We start from the raw sequence: 17,292 nt of genomic DNA, 5'->3' as shown, positions 1-17,292 counted from the left end.
ATTTAACACAAAACCACTAGGTACATTTGCAAAAGTGCAAGTTTGGTGGTAATAATAACAATCATCATCTACAAATTGGAATGCCCACAAAACTAATAAAATTTAACCTGAAGCATTAAAACTACACATCATAAAGTCTTTGAAATTACTTCCCCTTCTACTCAAAGAGAAAAAGGTTTCAACATAAATAATAAGTATTATTTGTAAAAACGGAAGGTACTGGATACATTCACAAGTAAACCAAATAAAGTACAGCTCTACTTCAACATCCTTCCTGATCTCAGAAATGTATGCATAAAGAAAAATAGTAATAATATATAAAGAAGCAAATGAAGGAGCTTATAAGAATCATTAATAGTTAATGCAAACTGAACATAAGGCATAACAGCAGCAGCAAGAAAAAAAATGCATACCAACTCCAGACTTCAGGAGAAATTAAGGGAAAAAAACCCATGATGTTCACAAGCAAACATTGATCTAAGTCAACACAAGCAAGCAAATTACAATCCTTGGTAGCACAGAAATTAACTTGTATTTTAGTTACAATTTACTTAATCTAAAGATTTATTGATATGCCTGTGTTTTTTCCAGAAAAATAAGTTGTTCACAATGGAACTGGAACCACTTCAAAAGTAGCTATAACTGACTGAACTAAATCTAAACTAAATAAAAATAACAGTTCTATAAGAAAAAAAAAAGTTTTCTGACATTGCCTATAAAATAACAGGCCTAACGTAGATGCTTTTGAATATCTGGGTACAAGGTAAATTTCTCTCTTGAGTGTGATTTACAAATTACAGTCAGACTGACTAAGTATTTTCTCTGCAGAGGCTGTTAGTTGTTCAACCATAAAGTTTAGTACAATAAATGATAGATTTTACAACACTCCATATAACTTAAAACACTTCATCATCCAAAAACGTTGTGTAATCTTAAAAAAAATGCAGTTTAAAACTTGCTATTAATATACAGTCTATACATTATTTGAAGTATTAAGAGATGTGGCACAAGAAGACAAAACGTAATAAAGCATCCACCTCGAAGTAGATGTTTTATAGTCACTTTCACAGTTTCTGTGCACTAATGTACAATGAAATGATGGACTATCATGTATCACTTAGGCAGAGGATATTATTTGTGATCAATAATAATTCCAAGTTACTAGTTTAAGACTATAATTTTTCCAAAGAGGCAAGTAATTCTGAAATATGCTAACTTTTCCATCATTAAGAAGTCTAAAGAGAAAAAAGTAGAGAGCTACCATTGAGATGAGAGATGCACTCATCCTCATCTTATTCAACTCTTTAACAAATGACTTTGAAACATAAATGAAGATTCATTTACTGAAGATTCACAAAGGGGTTTCCACAGCCCAGCATCACTGTTGCTCCATATTTCCTTATGAGCTCCATATGACATTTTTATTTTCTTTTCTTTTAAATAATCAACAACACCTGATTGGAACAAACACATTCTGCTTGTCCAACACTTATACATGAGAAAATAAAATGTGAAACTAATGCAGGCAATGATAGTTCCTGTGTTAAAAAAACATGGTCATGGGAATTAACACCAAAAAAACCTGGAAGAACAAGCAGCTGAAAAGTAGGTTCTAGAAAGAATTATGGACATCTCAAGTCACCTTACAAGACACCATTTCCCTCATCCTCTGAGCCAAAGATCTGAGAGACCAAGAGGTAATCTGAAACAATGTACCTCAAGAAAAGAAATGTACCAAACCCCTCAAACCCCCTCAACTCTCCCCAGCTTTTCATCTATTCCAAGAACATTGCTGAAATGTTTCTTTGTTGAATATAGCTTGGATCAAAAGCCCATTTTCCATTTTGCTCCATAAACTGGCAGACAACTTTGGCAAAACTGCAAAGAAACTCAACTCTGACTATTAACCTACTGGCGAAACCTTTAGCAGTAGATGCTCAGCATGAAAAACATAAATGCAGTTAAACCCAAAGTCTGTTATTCATACTATGAGGAATTTTAGCAATAGGTACCAAAGATGATGTACTAACTTTCCTTTCTCATACAGAGGGGGAACAAAATCACAGCCGGATCCATTTTTATCATTAGAATGCACTAAGTAGAAAAAGTTTTGTTCTGTGAAACCATTTTGGCTTGTCAGCTATAAAACAACTATCACTACACAGCAGTCAACTAGACAGTAATTTAAAATGCATCTCCTAACATCGCACATGAATCCTAATCCTAAAAGGATATTATTAAAACACACACACATCCATTAACACTATCACCGAATAGTCAAAATGGCCACCAAGAAGCCGGTATGAAGCCTGGGCAACAGTGTAACTGTTAGATGAACACTGAAGGTGCTTCCAAAACACATTAAAAGACACAAATGGAAAGCCAGGAAATAGACAATAAATCAGATCAATTCATGGTGACTGCATACTCTAAGAACTGGGAAAGTGGCCACCAGCAAGAGTCAGATTAAAATAGCCATCTGCAAACAACCAAGAAAAATGCTTTCTGCTGGAAGTCATGAAAATGGAAAAAGACATTTCTCAGAGTTTATCTTGGACAAACTGTGATTTAACAAGGATATAAACCCAGTATTTTTCAACAGTTAGTATTTCGCCTTCTAATGAATTACTGGTGTCAAAGCAAAAGAAACCTTGAAACCTAGATGGAATAGAACACAAACAGTACTTGCTTAAAAGTAACTCTGAAATGAAAGCACTCCATAAGCTTTATACAGAGAAAGATCTATTAATAATTCCAAAACTCTAACAAAAGGAGACAGTATTTTCCAATTCAACAAAAAACATTATAATTAAGGAAGCTTAGCAATGAAACATTTGCAATACAGATGTTTGCAACAGATAAAATATTTCCTGCAATATTTCATTATTATGCATATTAAATGATATTAAAATTGTAAACTAAACCTCTCAGAAGTAATGAAATCACGGAATTAAAACTGTGTCTACTTATACTGCTCCATTTTTAACTGGTAATATGCTGAATTTATATAATCTAATGAGGAAACTTTATTTTTCCTACATAATCCCCGGATCATTCAAGCAGTGATGCTCACTATGCAGTGCTATTAAAGAATTTTTTCTTGATATTCAGTATGCAACGACACACTTTATTTATTGCTTTCCATTAAAAACAAACTGTTCTTAAGGACAGAAATTATTTTTAGTGAAATACAGTGCCAATCACTGGAGCAACACAGCAACTTTTCTATGCAAAAGCACCAAATAAAAATCACCTTAGAGAAGGACAGAACAGAGGGGCAAAACAGAATGTGAGAATGAGCAGCAGCATTGCTGAAAATCATACTAATTTCAAAATGAATTCTTGTGAAATTACAAATTTACCAACCAAATTTTGATTTTTTTCTTATACTTATGCCAGGTTGAAAAGCCTACCAAGAAGAAAATTCAGAGGACACAGCTACACCCTATTTCTTCCAACACTAACTCTGTGTTGCCATTTCTAAAGCAAATACAAAGCACTGGAAGTCTAACCCTTGTGACCACTTCATTCTAGGAAGCTTCCTCCAAGTTCTCTCCCCACCGGTTAGATCTGTAGCATCTGCATTATTTTAAGATAACCATGATCAACTTTTTCTGTAATAACTGTCTTGGTTTACTAACTTCTGCTCCCTCCTGATTTTCCCACTTAGCCAACGGCTGTATACTTTTTAGGATTACCACTGATTTACAGTTCAGTGCAAGTTTACCTGACCCCCAAAAAATCCATACATACATGCAAGAAAGTAACTTGCTTCACACAAGACACCACACATGGATGCCCTGCCAGCCACTTCTAACTTTAGCTGCTATGGCCAATAAATTAATAAATTCTGTGTCATATCACAGTAGTACTAATTAGATCATAGACTGTCACACCCAGTCTCACATGTATTGACATTTCCTACCAGGTGTACCTGCTCTCTATGAAAGTGCTTTGTCTAGACACGTTAACAAGCACTTCCTGTCAGCCGCTGGCACACAAAGATACATTTACAAAAATTTATATCCTAATCCTACAGAAGTAAACAGATTTTGGATAGCTTAGCTCCCTGAACTGACCAGGCACAGAGCCAGACAAATGCAGTCAGGGAGGGGAGGGAAAAAACCCACAAACATCTGCACAGCAACAGACTGGGAGGCGAAGGTCTGAACACACCAGCTCCAGTTTAGGCTACGGTTTTACCGACAGCTGGATGCCGATGCAACATTCCCCACACAGAGTGGGAGATCTTCTCTCCTCAGCCCTTGCATCTCATCACCCTGTGTCAGAAGCAGGAGAGAAGGTTGAAGAGGATCTGCAGCACACAGCCATAAATCAGTCACTGCAACCCACAGAAACAGCAATGAGCCAATCAGCACACAAATTAATTTGAGAATTGCTTAAAATTCCTGTTAACACCAGGGTCTGTTATCCCAAAACAACAGTCCGAGTATTGGAATAAGTTGTCTGGAACGACTGGCAGGACGCTTTTAGAAACCCGAGAGTAAATTGCAAAAACTCTGTCTGATACTCAGTTTCAAGGTAAACATACTCTGTAACAACATGAGAAGCTAATAAGCAGCTCTTGTATCCGACAGAAACAGCTCAGGTGGAAACAGCACATCATGCGGACTGCACCAGAACTTTCCTGGACTGTGTTTTATACCACTACCATTCCTCATATGACCCATATTTTCTTACTGGCATAGAGATGTCAAACATGTCTAGTGGTTTTGGGAATAGCTGCTGAATTTCCAACAATGTTGCTGATCTCGCATCAAGCCAGTTTACTCAGCCTTCAGTACCTTATTTGCTCTGCCTTCATTATCTCTTAAGTTTTCCGGTTTCCCACCTCCATAACTGACACATCCATTCAGAGAAACCCACACTTCCATCCAAACTCCCAGCAAGAGCCTCCACTTCTTAATCCAATCTTTCTGCATTTACTCACTCTAGACTCTAACCTCCCTGCCCCCACCTCAAAGCACCTTTCCCTAGATTGAAGTGACGTAGCAGAGGGCACAGACTGTACTTTTAAACAAAACACCTAAAGACAGCACAGCCCTCAGCCTCCCGGAGTCTGGATGAATCCTAGAACACATTGTCCATTGCAGAATGAACTGTGGAATTAAGCTGCCTATCTCTTAAACGTCTTTAATCAGTCTGCATCCTTTATGTTGGGGTGTCTTCCCTCCCTCCAAAAAGGTTTTGGTCTGTCTTACCAAAAAGGTCAAGTTCCTACTCCAGAAGTGAAAACTCTGCAGCCCAGCCAAAACTGGCTGACCAGCTTGGATCACACACAACCAAAGCAGGTAGTCTGCTCCCTGGGGACCCAGAAGCTCTGCATTGCAATGCCCTGGCATCTGCCTGGCCCTGGCATCTGCCTGGAGAGCTGTGGGACAGAGCTGCCCCCACCACTGGACATGGCCTACGGCAGTGCACAAGGATCAGCCACAACACAGCGATCCAAGTAAACAGGCATTAGTACTGGATATGATCTCTAGCACTCTACAGCAACAATGCATTGCAGTTTTCACTGCTAAACACCCAAACAGTGAATACAAGGGGGAAATTAAATTCTCAGCTGTTTACTATTTAATATATTAGACAATTTTTTAAAAATAAATTTAGAATTCATTATTTATCTAACTACAGAAAGCAAAACTCACAAAAACATACTTTATGTGACTGACATTCTTAAACATTTATTATCACTGATGAAAATAAATGCTCAACTGTTTTTAATCTTCATGGATTAAAAAAATAGAAAAAAATGCATTTAAACTGAACAGATTCAAAAATTTTAGACTGCAATGGTGAAGATAAACTATATAAGGTAGTAATGACAAATCCATGAACATGCAACATATCTGGCCCATGCAAAGTACATATGGGAACCATTAAATTCTGAAAGATCTAAACTTGCAGCTCCATAGTTGTTTTAAATTACAAAAATAACCTCTGAAACATGAGCAAAATGCAAGCATAGAGACATAAAAAGTTATTCGTTCTTCATCACTGGAACACAAATTCTAGTTCAATTATTTTACTCTTGGCATTAAATAAAAACAAAAAACTCAGTATTTTGCAGTTCTGAAGCAAACCCAGAAATACTACTGATCAAAAAAAGACAACAAAATAAGACAGTATTAATTTGTGAAGATTCAAATCTGTCCTCTTGAGGCTAGAAACAGCCTCATAACACATTCAACATTTAATAGTCACTTTGGGGCTAATTGAAGGGCTAATGAACACATGAAGAGCATTGCTTAAATGGGCATCTACTTAAGAACAAAGGTATTGGGCAATTTTACATTAATATGGTAGCTATGAGAATTTAAAAAAAACTTCAATTTGCTCTCCAGAGCTATGCAGAACTTAGCTCTGTCCTTCTTTATTTTCAACTCAACAGGAACCAATGCATAGCTCTGATGCAAAACCTGAGCCCCAGGCTTGTAACAACTGTCACAGTTGTATCTGTGGTACAGAAGCCATATTTCTAATTATCTCATGTATTTAATCAAAAGTAAAATAATCTCATTGAGAAAGGCACATAAAAGAATTTAAAAATTTTTATACAGAAGAGTATTTTTTTATTAAAAAGAAATATGAATCATTAATCAATATAATAATTGAATACAAGATTGCATGAAGACTATTGCCAGTTAAAAAACCACCATGTATGTTAAAGTCATTACTGCAGCACTTCATGAAATAGGAAAACACTATTCAATCTAGACAGTGTATCCCAGTGGACACATATAAATAAACTATGCAACATAATGCCTTCCAAAGCTGAATAATTTTTCAGAGAGAACTAAGTTTGCAATTTAGAAGAAAACACTGTTCATATTGTGACATCAGAATTTTCTTGCAATACTCAAATAAGAGAATACTACACATACTCAATGTCCTACAACAAGCTCACAGCAACAAGTCCATGTTGGAAAAGTACATACAGAAAAGGACAAAACTGGTCATCTTCTCAGCAAGGTAAAAGACACAAAATCTGATAGCAGTGTAGAACACGAGTCTATCAGCAAATTACACACCAAGGATTTTTAGGAGTCAGATGTCACTGACAAAGAGGCATGCACATGTACTTGTGAATCAGTACATTGTGGCTCCAGTTCTCAAGTACTATCTCTATACTGCCTTGTGTTCATAAGTAAGATGCATTTAGCACAGCCTGTGTATCCACTGGTCAAAGAAAATTTTAAGTTTTAACGGGGTTTATTAGTTCCTTGGTACCTTCAAAAATGTTATCGCTGCCCAAATTATTAGTACTGGGCACTTTAGCAGACCAAAATTGAGTATTCAAAAAAAAAAAAAACAAACAAAACAAACCACAAACCCCAAACTCAAATCAATAGCTATCTAGAGTACCGTCAAGTTAGTAAATAAAAATGTACTTCAAAGGGACAAACTTCCACAGAAGACATTTACATTACATGATTCAGACACAATGTAATCACACATTGCAATACAAATGGCTTCTTGCAATATCAGTGACATTTTGCTTTGAAACTTTTGAAATTTAAATTTGTGTCATAAATAGAAAAATTGCACAGATATTTGGAAGTCCAAGTAAGTATGCATATGAGCTTCTTAATGGATGTAGTTTAATGTGATTTTATTTAAGAGCTGGATGACAACTAACATTTTAAGATATTTCCTAACAGCAATCCTGTTAAGAGTACCTTTGAAAAGCTCTGAACATTAGGCAAATGCTCTGGCTTGTAAATCCTAACACTTCAAGTGCAAACACTGATGCTCCTATGAGGATATGTGCTTAAGCAAAGCTGTTTGCAGAGCAGTAAGCCTCCTGATCCAGAAATGCAACTCTTTACTGAGTACATACGCTTTTCCTTTGTTTATTTAGATTCCTGTTCTAATAACACATGTAACAGGTAAATAATATTCACAACAAATAATAAATTTCACAGGCTCATCTTCAGTGGACTTACACATTCTCTCCCAAAAAAACAAAGTAATGGCTTATAGCCAATAAGTTCAAACAAGTATCCACCACCATCATTTGAATTTGCAGCAAGAAACACAACAGCAACAGACATTTTACCTCAGGCTTCTATTACAAGAGTACAGTGCATTCCTCACTTGAATTTGCAACATGGCAATGGCTTTAGTATCTACTGAAATAAAGAGCATGGCAGACAAACCAGCTACATTCATCCTGTTTTGGTATATTCAATCCAAAAGCATCTCATCTGTCTGCTTAACCTACAAACATCAAAGCAATCGATGGTGTTCATGTACATACACCCTTCAATTGCATCCAAATCAGTTATTATATAATGCTAAGAAAAAAGTCTCTTCCTTAGCTATAAATGAACTTGAATTCACCTTGGAATCTGACCCAAGTGCCCCATAAAGCAACAGCTAGTTCTACCTGGATTGTAAAGGAAAACCAATTTACAGTACTGCCAGAAATCCTACACATTATTTACTCTCCCATAAACACCGTTCCATACTTTAATAGTCCTCTTCCCGTGTCTGCCTTTCTTCCTCAGTCATGAAACAACCATGTCCGCTTTTCTTCCTTAGTCATGAAACAAACTTACTTTGTCTCTCACAGTTGAAATTAAATTTGGATTTTTTTTTTTTTCTGAATTGTAACTGAAGAGTCTCATCATACTGACCTAAATTACTGGGACAATGACATGTTTTGTGGCAAACACAAATTAACTGACCTTGCCCAACCTGTATCATCATTAACCACTAACTACAATGGTGTGCAAGAATGCAGGAACCTGGCCAGCATCCTCAGATGCTACTCGCTTATCCTAATTTCCACTATTTCTCACTTATATTCTCACTTTCTAGAGACTACTGTCCTCAAAAGTATTTCACAGGGAAAAAAGAAATGTTAAATGCTAAAGGCACAGTAGCTAATCTGCTGAAAATCTAAGAACCTGCCTTGTGATAAGGAAGAAATCAGTATTTCAAAATTGCATATAATCACTTCATTTGCATCATTCCCAACTCATTCAAAAAAACAAGAAGTTACATAAAGCTATGTAGGTCATTGTATTTAAAACTGGTTTGTGCAAATAGAGTCAACACAAAAGAAAATTAACTGAATTAAAATGCAGCTGATATACACAAAAGTGATCTATTTTCAGCTACATATCTCTGCAATGATCCAATAATCCAAAAAGATCTAATAGAAGTAGTACTTATCTTAATAGATGAATCCCACCAGAATCAAGATAACTCAGGGCAGTTTGACTCTAATCAGAAAACTGTTCACCAAGCGCTGCAATTTTAAGTATCAGCTTGAAGAAAAAACCATCATTTTTGGCAAAAGATTAGGTAACAATCCAGGCACTACTAATCAACATGTTAGTGAAGTGGCATTTGGTGACAAACCCCACACATCACCAACACTTTCAATCTAGGTTAACATGGATTTGGTAATATAAAAACAAAAACACGACAAAACAAAACCTCTGAGAGAATGGAAAGCCATGCCTCAAGAGTCAAGAAACATGCAAGATTCTGAACCTGAACACAACAGCTAGGTTTGGAAAAGGAGGTAATTGGTTTTATAATCCTTGCTTTATATTTAAGCAAAATTTTGAAGTGTATGTTCATTAAATTGTATCAACACAGTTATGATATTTCCTACAAACAACAATGAAAAAATGACATTGTTTCTTGCTACTAAAAAGTTCAAATCAGAAACATATTTTAGAAGTTGTTATGAACTTCAAAGGCTGGTTAATTGAAAGCTACTAATTAGTGTATGAAGATATGCTCTAGATATTGAAGGAGTATGAAAATCAAGATGAAAGATGAACCATTCTTCCAAATTCTTCTGTCACTACAATGATGAACAAAGATCCACTCACAGCAAGTCTGCTGCATTTGGTATCTGCTTGTCTTTCACAGCAATCATAGCTGTGATTCAAGTTTTTTGAACCAAAAGAACCCCACAGTGAAATTCAGCATATCAACCATACTAACATCTACTTATATTAAAATTTTTATGGATAATACCATACTCACAACATTTAATGAACTGCAAAGCATTTGAGGCTAACAAAGACTAAAAGAGATTGGCTGATCAAACTATTGTCACTTCTACTTTTTGCCTTGTTTCCTACTTCAGAAACTTCAAGTAGGAACCTCTATAATCATTTCTCACAAGTAATTTAGAAATATTGTCTGAACCTTTGCAGACTTTCAAGTAAGAACAACTACTTGAGCCTTATTTAGCTGCCTTTTTTTTGCCTTCCCTTTTCTCAGAGGTCCAGGTCCATGCATCTGCTGGGTTCACACCTCACTGAGGCTTCTGGAAGAACACCATTCCTTGGTGTTTCAGTGCTGTCAGTGTTCACAAAAGCAGCAGATTGTTGTTGTCATGACAGCACACTCCGTACTTTTTAAATGTCAGGTTACTGGTAGATCTTTCAAACCCGCAATTTCCAGTTAAGTAGATAAATATGTTAAACTAGACCCCATATTTCGGTTCCTTTTCACTGACTTTCTTGCACACTACTTGGTTGCACTTGAGTCTTCCCACGGCAGCACACACACAACAAGCCTCTCTAAAGAAAGGGCAAGGTTTCACTTTTGGGACCACCCAAGGATGAGATCCAGTGCTGAGCGATCTTACCCAAGCTAGAGGGACTGGACCAGCTGAGATCTGGAGATCTCCCTTCCAGTTCAAACCATTCTATGAACTTCTTTGCTAGAGTCATGTCCCAGGAAGGAAAACAACTTGCAAAGCCTCTCCTTACACGTGCACACTTACGTCTAAAGTAAGTGGCAACATATTTTTTACTTTGGATTAAGTTGCATATCCTGTTTGAAACTTGTTATTCAAATGGATAAGCAGGAATTGCCTCCGCACAAAAACAGCCCGCCTGCCGAGGGATGAAGGAGGGAGAGCTGGGGATGCTGTTCCGCGGGGTGAGCGCCACGGCACGGTGCCTCCCCACCGGTGAGTTACGGGACACTTCGCCCCCTTCAAAAATGACCACCCCGGGAAACTACCGGAAAACATGGAAAGTACATCCGCTCCCGGGGCTTTCTCCAGTAGCAGAGGGGGACCTACGCTCCCACTCCCCCCCAGCTCACCCCACTTTACCTCAGACCGGGGCTCCCTCTCCCCCTGCGCCCCGTCCACGTCGCACCGAGGCTGCCCACCCCCCACGCGGGGACGGTACTCACAGGGTGACCGTCCGGTTGGGCAGCGCCTCGGCAGGCAGGACCTGAGCGAGCTCCAGGTTGCTACAAACCACCTTCACCTCCGCCGGGCCGCCGGCCGCCGCTTTGCCGGCGCTCTTGGGACGCCCGTCGTACTTGCAGCCCGGAGGCAGCGCGGCTCCGCCGCCGCCCAGCACCGCCAGCAGCCGCCGGGCCGCGGCCCCACTGCGCATGCGCCGCGGTGGCAGCCGTGGGCCCGCGCATGCGCGGCGGTGGGTGGGGGCCGCTGCCGGGGGCGCATGGCCGGGGGAGTCTGTGTGGTGGTGGTGCCCTCATGGGCAGAGGCTGTGCGCTCTCGCTTGCTGCAGCCCTGTGGGGCCCTGTGACTCCCCGTGAGGCCTATCCTCCTCCCTAAAGCTTTGGTTTCGCTCTCCTCTGCTTCCATGACTTGGCTCTTGCCCTCCTGCTCCAGTTCCTTAGTCTTAAAAGGAGGACTGTTGCTGTTTATGTATTGTGAAGGAAAGGTAATCCCCTGCCTAGGTGCTGATGGCTTCAAAATTCAAAACGCCAAGTAAATTGTACTTAAAAACATTTTTCCTCAAATTGGCCCTGTAGATGAGGTAACCAGTTATTCCCACGTGATAGCCAAAAGTTATTTGAGTATCATTTATCTCAACTATAAAAAAAATCCCAAACAGACACACAAAATCCCACCTACCTGCGATGTGTGTTTTCATGGCACACTTGAAACTCCTTTCTGGAGTGTAATTAGGTCATGCTCTCACATTTCGCTGGAGTCAGGACAGCCAGGCGCGAACGCTTTTGTGCCAATGACAGCTGAAATTCTCAGTATGTTCTTTGCCTGTGGTAGGCGTGAGGATAATAAAATAACTGTTATCTAACAATCAAATTACAAGAAGTGGCAGGACCTACTTTAAAAATTGTAAGACAGGTTTTGCAGAACCCAAAGGAAGTTCTGATAACTAACCAAGAACTCACAGTGCCCCATCTTTGAGAAGAGACCTGGCAAAGGACACCCTGCAAACTACCTGCTATTACACAGAAACGTCATTTTAGATATTGTCAGTAACAGCTGCCAAAATGAGTCTTACAAAATCTCTAACCTAAGATGTCCTTGAATAATGCTGAACACTCAGACTGTAACTCAGTTTTAAATGTAACCTAACAAAAGATTCTGGCAAACCGTTGGAATTGTAGACTGGAGCAAAAGGAACAAGATTACAGTAAAAACTTCACAATCACCCTTTACTCCTAGATTCTGTGTCCTCTTTCAAGTGAAGATGAAACGTGTTCTAAGTACTGGAATTGTTGACCAAAGTGCAAAGAAGACACTGGTCCCTGAGCTTTAATATGATGTTTGTGTGCCACTGAGTCACTCAACAGGACCAACCTGATCTGGGTGAGATGTGAGGCCACTGTTACACTCGAACTAAATTAGGTCAGACACAAAATGCAAAGTTGACAATGCTTTTTTGCTCTTATGCTACAGTTATACTAACTGTAAGAGAAGAGAGGTCTAAATTCACCAGTGTACAGGTAATTATTTCATTTTGGGCTCTGTTTTAAACAAATTCAAATTGTACTGTTAATTTGCGTTGGATAAGTGCTTTTCATCATAGAAGTTTGTAATTTCTGATCTGGCACCAGGAGTTGTAAAGATGGATTAACTAAATCAAACCATGGCCCAAGATATGTTTTCCCTTAGAAGTAGTGCTGGGTTAGACAGTTATTCCTTTGACTACCTTCTTCCCAGAATTTTTACCTACATCAATAACATGACCCAATTCTTTGCATAGCCACATGAAAAGTTTGTGCTGGGTGGTGGATCAGCATGGAGATAAGGCATAAAACTGCCTTTTCTGGCACTGGGAGCAGTAAATGCCAGTTTAGACTATTAATCCAATCAGAATTTTGGTTTGGCATCGCCACATTTGCAGCATAGCTAATAAAGAGATTGCACTTCAGTGCTACTGAAAGAAACATTCTCGTGCTTTTCTCAAGCTACTTGCTTCTCAACCTTGTGTTTGTGGCAATGTATGTTTTGATCAGTTGTATCAGTGAGATGATCCTTGTGGTCACATAATCTAAAGATGATGATGATGGAAATGGTGAACTGTTGCTTCTGGGGTCTGTGATCACAGCCCATCGTAATTTTCCATTCTCCTAAATTCCTGGAGAGACAAATTTCTCGTTACTGCTTTTCATCTTATTGTCATGTCCAATTCCTTTCTAATGTACAGATTTGTGTGTTACTTTTCCTTGATGTTTCTGAACTATTTGTTCCGTTCTTTCATCTCTGCTGAAACCACTCCTACCAAGAAATCTTGCTGTGGATGCCAGTTGCAAAACTATGATTTCTCTGTTTAAACTGCTACTGTGGAAACCTACAAGTCTTGCTCTCTGTTAATTTTTCTTCTTAGTTTGAGTGCTTCTTCAGTGAATCTAATTCCACTGTTCCTCACCTGTTTTCAAAAATCTTGAAGGCCTCAAGCACAAGTCTCTTCTTGAAGGCTTATGCTAGTCCCTTCATCTTTCCTCTTTCATGCAAATTACTGCAACTTCTATTCTGTGCCAAATATTTGAAAATGTTTTTTCTTACATTTACTCAGGAAAACCCTTAATCCAAAACATGTGTCCCACAGGAGTCACTTAACAAATTTCATGTGAGGGTTTGGGGTTTTTTGAACTGCAGTATACCTAGGTCAAGTTCATTAGGGAACTACTTTTATTGTAGTTGTTTTGGTCTAAGGATATAAGAACAAAGCTACATAGTATAGCTGCTTCAAAAACCAGAAAATCCTGTTGCTTCTACCTTTCCAACTACCTTTACCTTTAGGATATATGCCCTCACTTTTGCTCCACGTGCTGTAGTTACCTGATTGTTCAACAAACAAATTTAAACAACAGAGGTTTTGTGTGTTTAGTTTTCTGCCAGATTGTTGAGTTGAGTCAAGGCAGGAAAGGGTTAAAAGAATGTCAGAGCTGAAGAGGGGGGAGGAAAGAGAGTGAAACCTCCCACCTGGGCAGCAAAGTAAGCTGTCCTATGTAACTTCAAGAAAGACAATGTAGGGGGATGAAATACCTTTTCTTATAATAGCTGGTATAGATACAAAAAAGAGAGCAAGTTGTTCCCAAAGCTTACTGTCTATAGCTGGGGTAGCAGCTACTTTAAAATATCACTTCTTTCTGCAATTCTTGCTTCTTTTTCTTGAAGAGTCTCCAAACTTTCTTTCCCTCAATCCCCTCATTCTCCACCAGTGTTGGTGATGTTGTTGGTGCTGGTGATGCTTTCTGTGCAGTGAGCCATGTAATTTGAACTTCTTTGAATGTGTTTTGCTTTTGGATCGCCAAGAAGCACATTTTGTCCAGTTTTGTGGTTTCCCTTCCCTTCATGAAATTTGCTGCTAGTGCATTCACTTTAAATTACTTTTCAAAATTGAATGTACTAATGGCAAATTTTATGAAGGGAAGGAAAGCCACAGAAATGGACAAATTTTCCTCCCTTCTTTCTAGTCTATTACTTAGTAACTTTTTCTGTCCAGTATATAGAAGAAGAAGGGAGTGGGAAAGAGGACAAGGCAACTAAATTCTTATTGGTGTTTATGTGTAAACAAAGGTACCCTTGGCAGCATTTCAAGTTCTTCATTTGTCCTCAGGTCAAAGAGATAAATAGGAACTTTTACATTATGTCTTTCATTCTGATTCTTTTCTTTGCTTCTTTTTTTTTTTTTTTTATCATCTGTTATTTTACATCCCTGCACATTTTCCTGGGCTATCATCACCTTCACTGAAACAGTTACTGTCTAATTCTTCTCTCAAGGGACTCCCAGGCTGCCTCTACCTTCATATCTTACAGGGCTTTTTTTCTCACTGCCACTGAGATTTTTACCAACCACATTTCATGGATTGGGATATCATCACTTACGTTTTGTTTGCTACAGCAATTGTCAAGGAAGAGGAAGCATTTGGTTGCCCTCAGCTATGTCTGCAGTACTGTGGTTATTTGATATTCCAAGTACAGGGAGGTGATGATAACTGCTGACACATGCTGGCTTGCTGTTGGTAATCACTAAATCTAAGCAGGCAGAGTCACCTTCGTACAACCACTTCTTTCACAGCTGCAGGTTGTAGTACTGCACCCATGTCTCAGTTCACTGGGTTACCCCAAGCTCTGCTGTGTGAAATACACAGGTATTCCCAGATGCTTGGCTAATGTTTTTCGTGGTGGACATTCTCCATTTGTTCTCAGACACAGAGATATTCTCTGCAGCCACTCTCCCCAGATTGCAGCAGTCAAGGGTCAGAGACCTTCAGCTTTACTACTGTAAGGGGGAAAATGGAGTTTTTAGCCTCTGTTGGGAGTCTGAGGAGAAACATTATTTCCCTTTACCTGGTTGCTCTTTAAGCAGGCATATTCCACCAACACTTTGGCAAAATATCAAACATTCATTGACTTAGTTTGTATACTTCTTATGGAAAACTTTTTTGAAATGCTTAAAAGAGGAATGCTCTCCAAGCTGCTTATTTAGAGATCTCTGGGTTTGGATGTCAATTATCCCAAATTAAGTTAGAATTATACACTGAAATTTTGTGTATTAGAACTTGAAATACCACCACATTCACTTCTGTGGAGAGGACAGTCAGTCCTTGAATATTTTCATGCTTGATTTTCATTTTCTTTGCCATGACTAAAGGAAAAACCCATTCTGCCTGGATTCAGCAGACTCATACAGGGATCTCACTCCTCTTCTGCTGTTTTAGCCTATAATTGTAGATGGAGCATTGACTTTGAAATACAGTTCCCTCCCTAAATTTTAGAAAGCAATGTGAACAGCTCAAAAATATATAAAATATGTTGTACAAGGTTTCTTTTTTTAACATACGAATTCCATTAGCACTTTTTTTTTATTTAGCCTTCAGATAATTGTTTAATATAATTTTGAAACATTTTGACTTTCTATATATCTTATATATAATTTCTTACAAAAATAAAGCTATAAAAATATGTATTTGCATGGAAGAGGAAGAGATCAGTATAGTTTTCATACACCTGAGCATTAAAAATTTTCTAAAATGTGTAACTGTCATTCCAGCCCCTTTTGAAAATATTTTCATGTGTTAGGGACATTACTCAGCATTAATGTACTTATCAGTTTCTAAGCAATAATCTACTAATAAAAATGGAAATAAAATAGTTTTCCTTCTACTCCTTGTCATACTTCATTATATACTTCAATAGAGGTTGTGATGTAGGTAGGTTTCACACACTCAGAATTGTGAGGAAAAATTATAAAGGAAAACAAAACCTGGACTACTTCATTACTGACATAGCAGTGCTTATGGCTTAAAAGAAGATGATGGTGTTCTCAGGTAGTGGTGGTGGTTATGTCTAGGTAGATAGATGGGTATTTGCACTGTTGTGTGAACAATGCATATGAAAGAAAAGCTGTCTGATGCTTAAGCAATTCAAATGGTTCAGAAGTTAAGCTTCTTTAAGAGGAATAGTTTGAAGTATTTCCTTCATTCCCAATTCTTTTCACCTTAAATTTTACAGAACATTAGCATAGAAAAGTCCCAAATTTATTGGCTGTATAATGTTGCCTGAAGCAAGAGATTCTCTTTTTGTTCCCTGCATGATATCTTGAACTCAGGGAGAAAACTTAGATGGAAAAAAAAAGGAAGGAAAACTCTATTGTGGTAACAAAAATAAAGAAGACTAAACTGGCCAGAGGCAAGTGACATCTGAGTCCCACACTGATACAGGACTGTAGCTCAGCAAACATGCTGCAGGACTGAGCCAGGCCTGGGCAATAGTCAGAAAAGCAGAAGTGGAGGATGATGACAAGCTCCCCTGGACTCACAGGTGTACCCACAGTGACGGAGCAGGAGTCACGGGCACACTGATGACAATAAATAAGATGTTGCCTGTGAAACAGGGGTTGGCATCCTTGCTGTCGAGTACCCAAGATGCACGTACGCTGTGTGTGGCACACAGACACGTGGCACAGCCCTACCATGCAGGGATGCAAAAGAAGCAGTCAGTGGATGGGAGAAGCCTCACTGTGGCACTCCTTCGGAACTCAAACACATACCTTTCAG

The 17,292-nt window shown here is 38.6% G+C and overlaps 1 protein-coding gene across 1 annotated transcript in view; it reads right to left on the bottom strand.

The window, feature by feature from the left end:
• Positions 1-11,373, bottom strand: part of ADGRA3 (adhesion G protein-coupled receptor A3) — a 54,033-nt gene extending 42,660 nt beyond the window's left edge. The window contains exon 1 of the mRNA XM_041402974.1: positions 11,197-11,373. The gene's annotated coding sequence lies outside the window, so the exon portion shown is untranslated. The remainder of the gene's footprint in view (positions 1-11,196) is intronic.
• Between the last annotated feature and the right edge of the window lie 5,919 nt (positions 11,374-17,292).

Source organism: Onychostruthus taczanowskii, unplaced genomic scaffold, assembly GCF_017590055.1.
Source record: "Onychostruthus taczanowskii isolate IOZ18803 unplaced genomic scaffold, ASM1759005v1 scaffold2, whole genome shotgun sequence".
Classification (NCBI taxonomy): Eukaryota; Metazoa; Chordata; class Aves; order Passeriformes; family Passeridae; genus Onychostruthus; species Onychostruthus taczanowskii.
The sequence above is the reverse complement of the archived record's forward strand: the minus strand, read 5'-3'. Positions and strand labels throughout refer to the sequence as shown.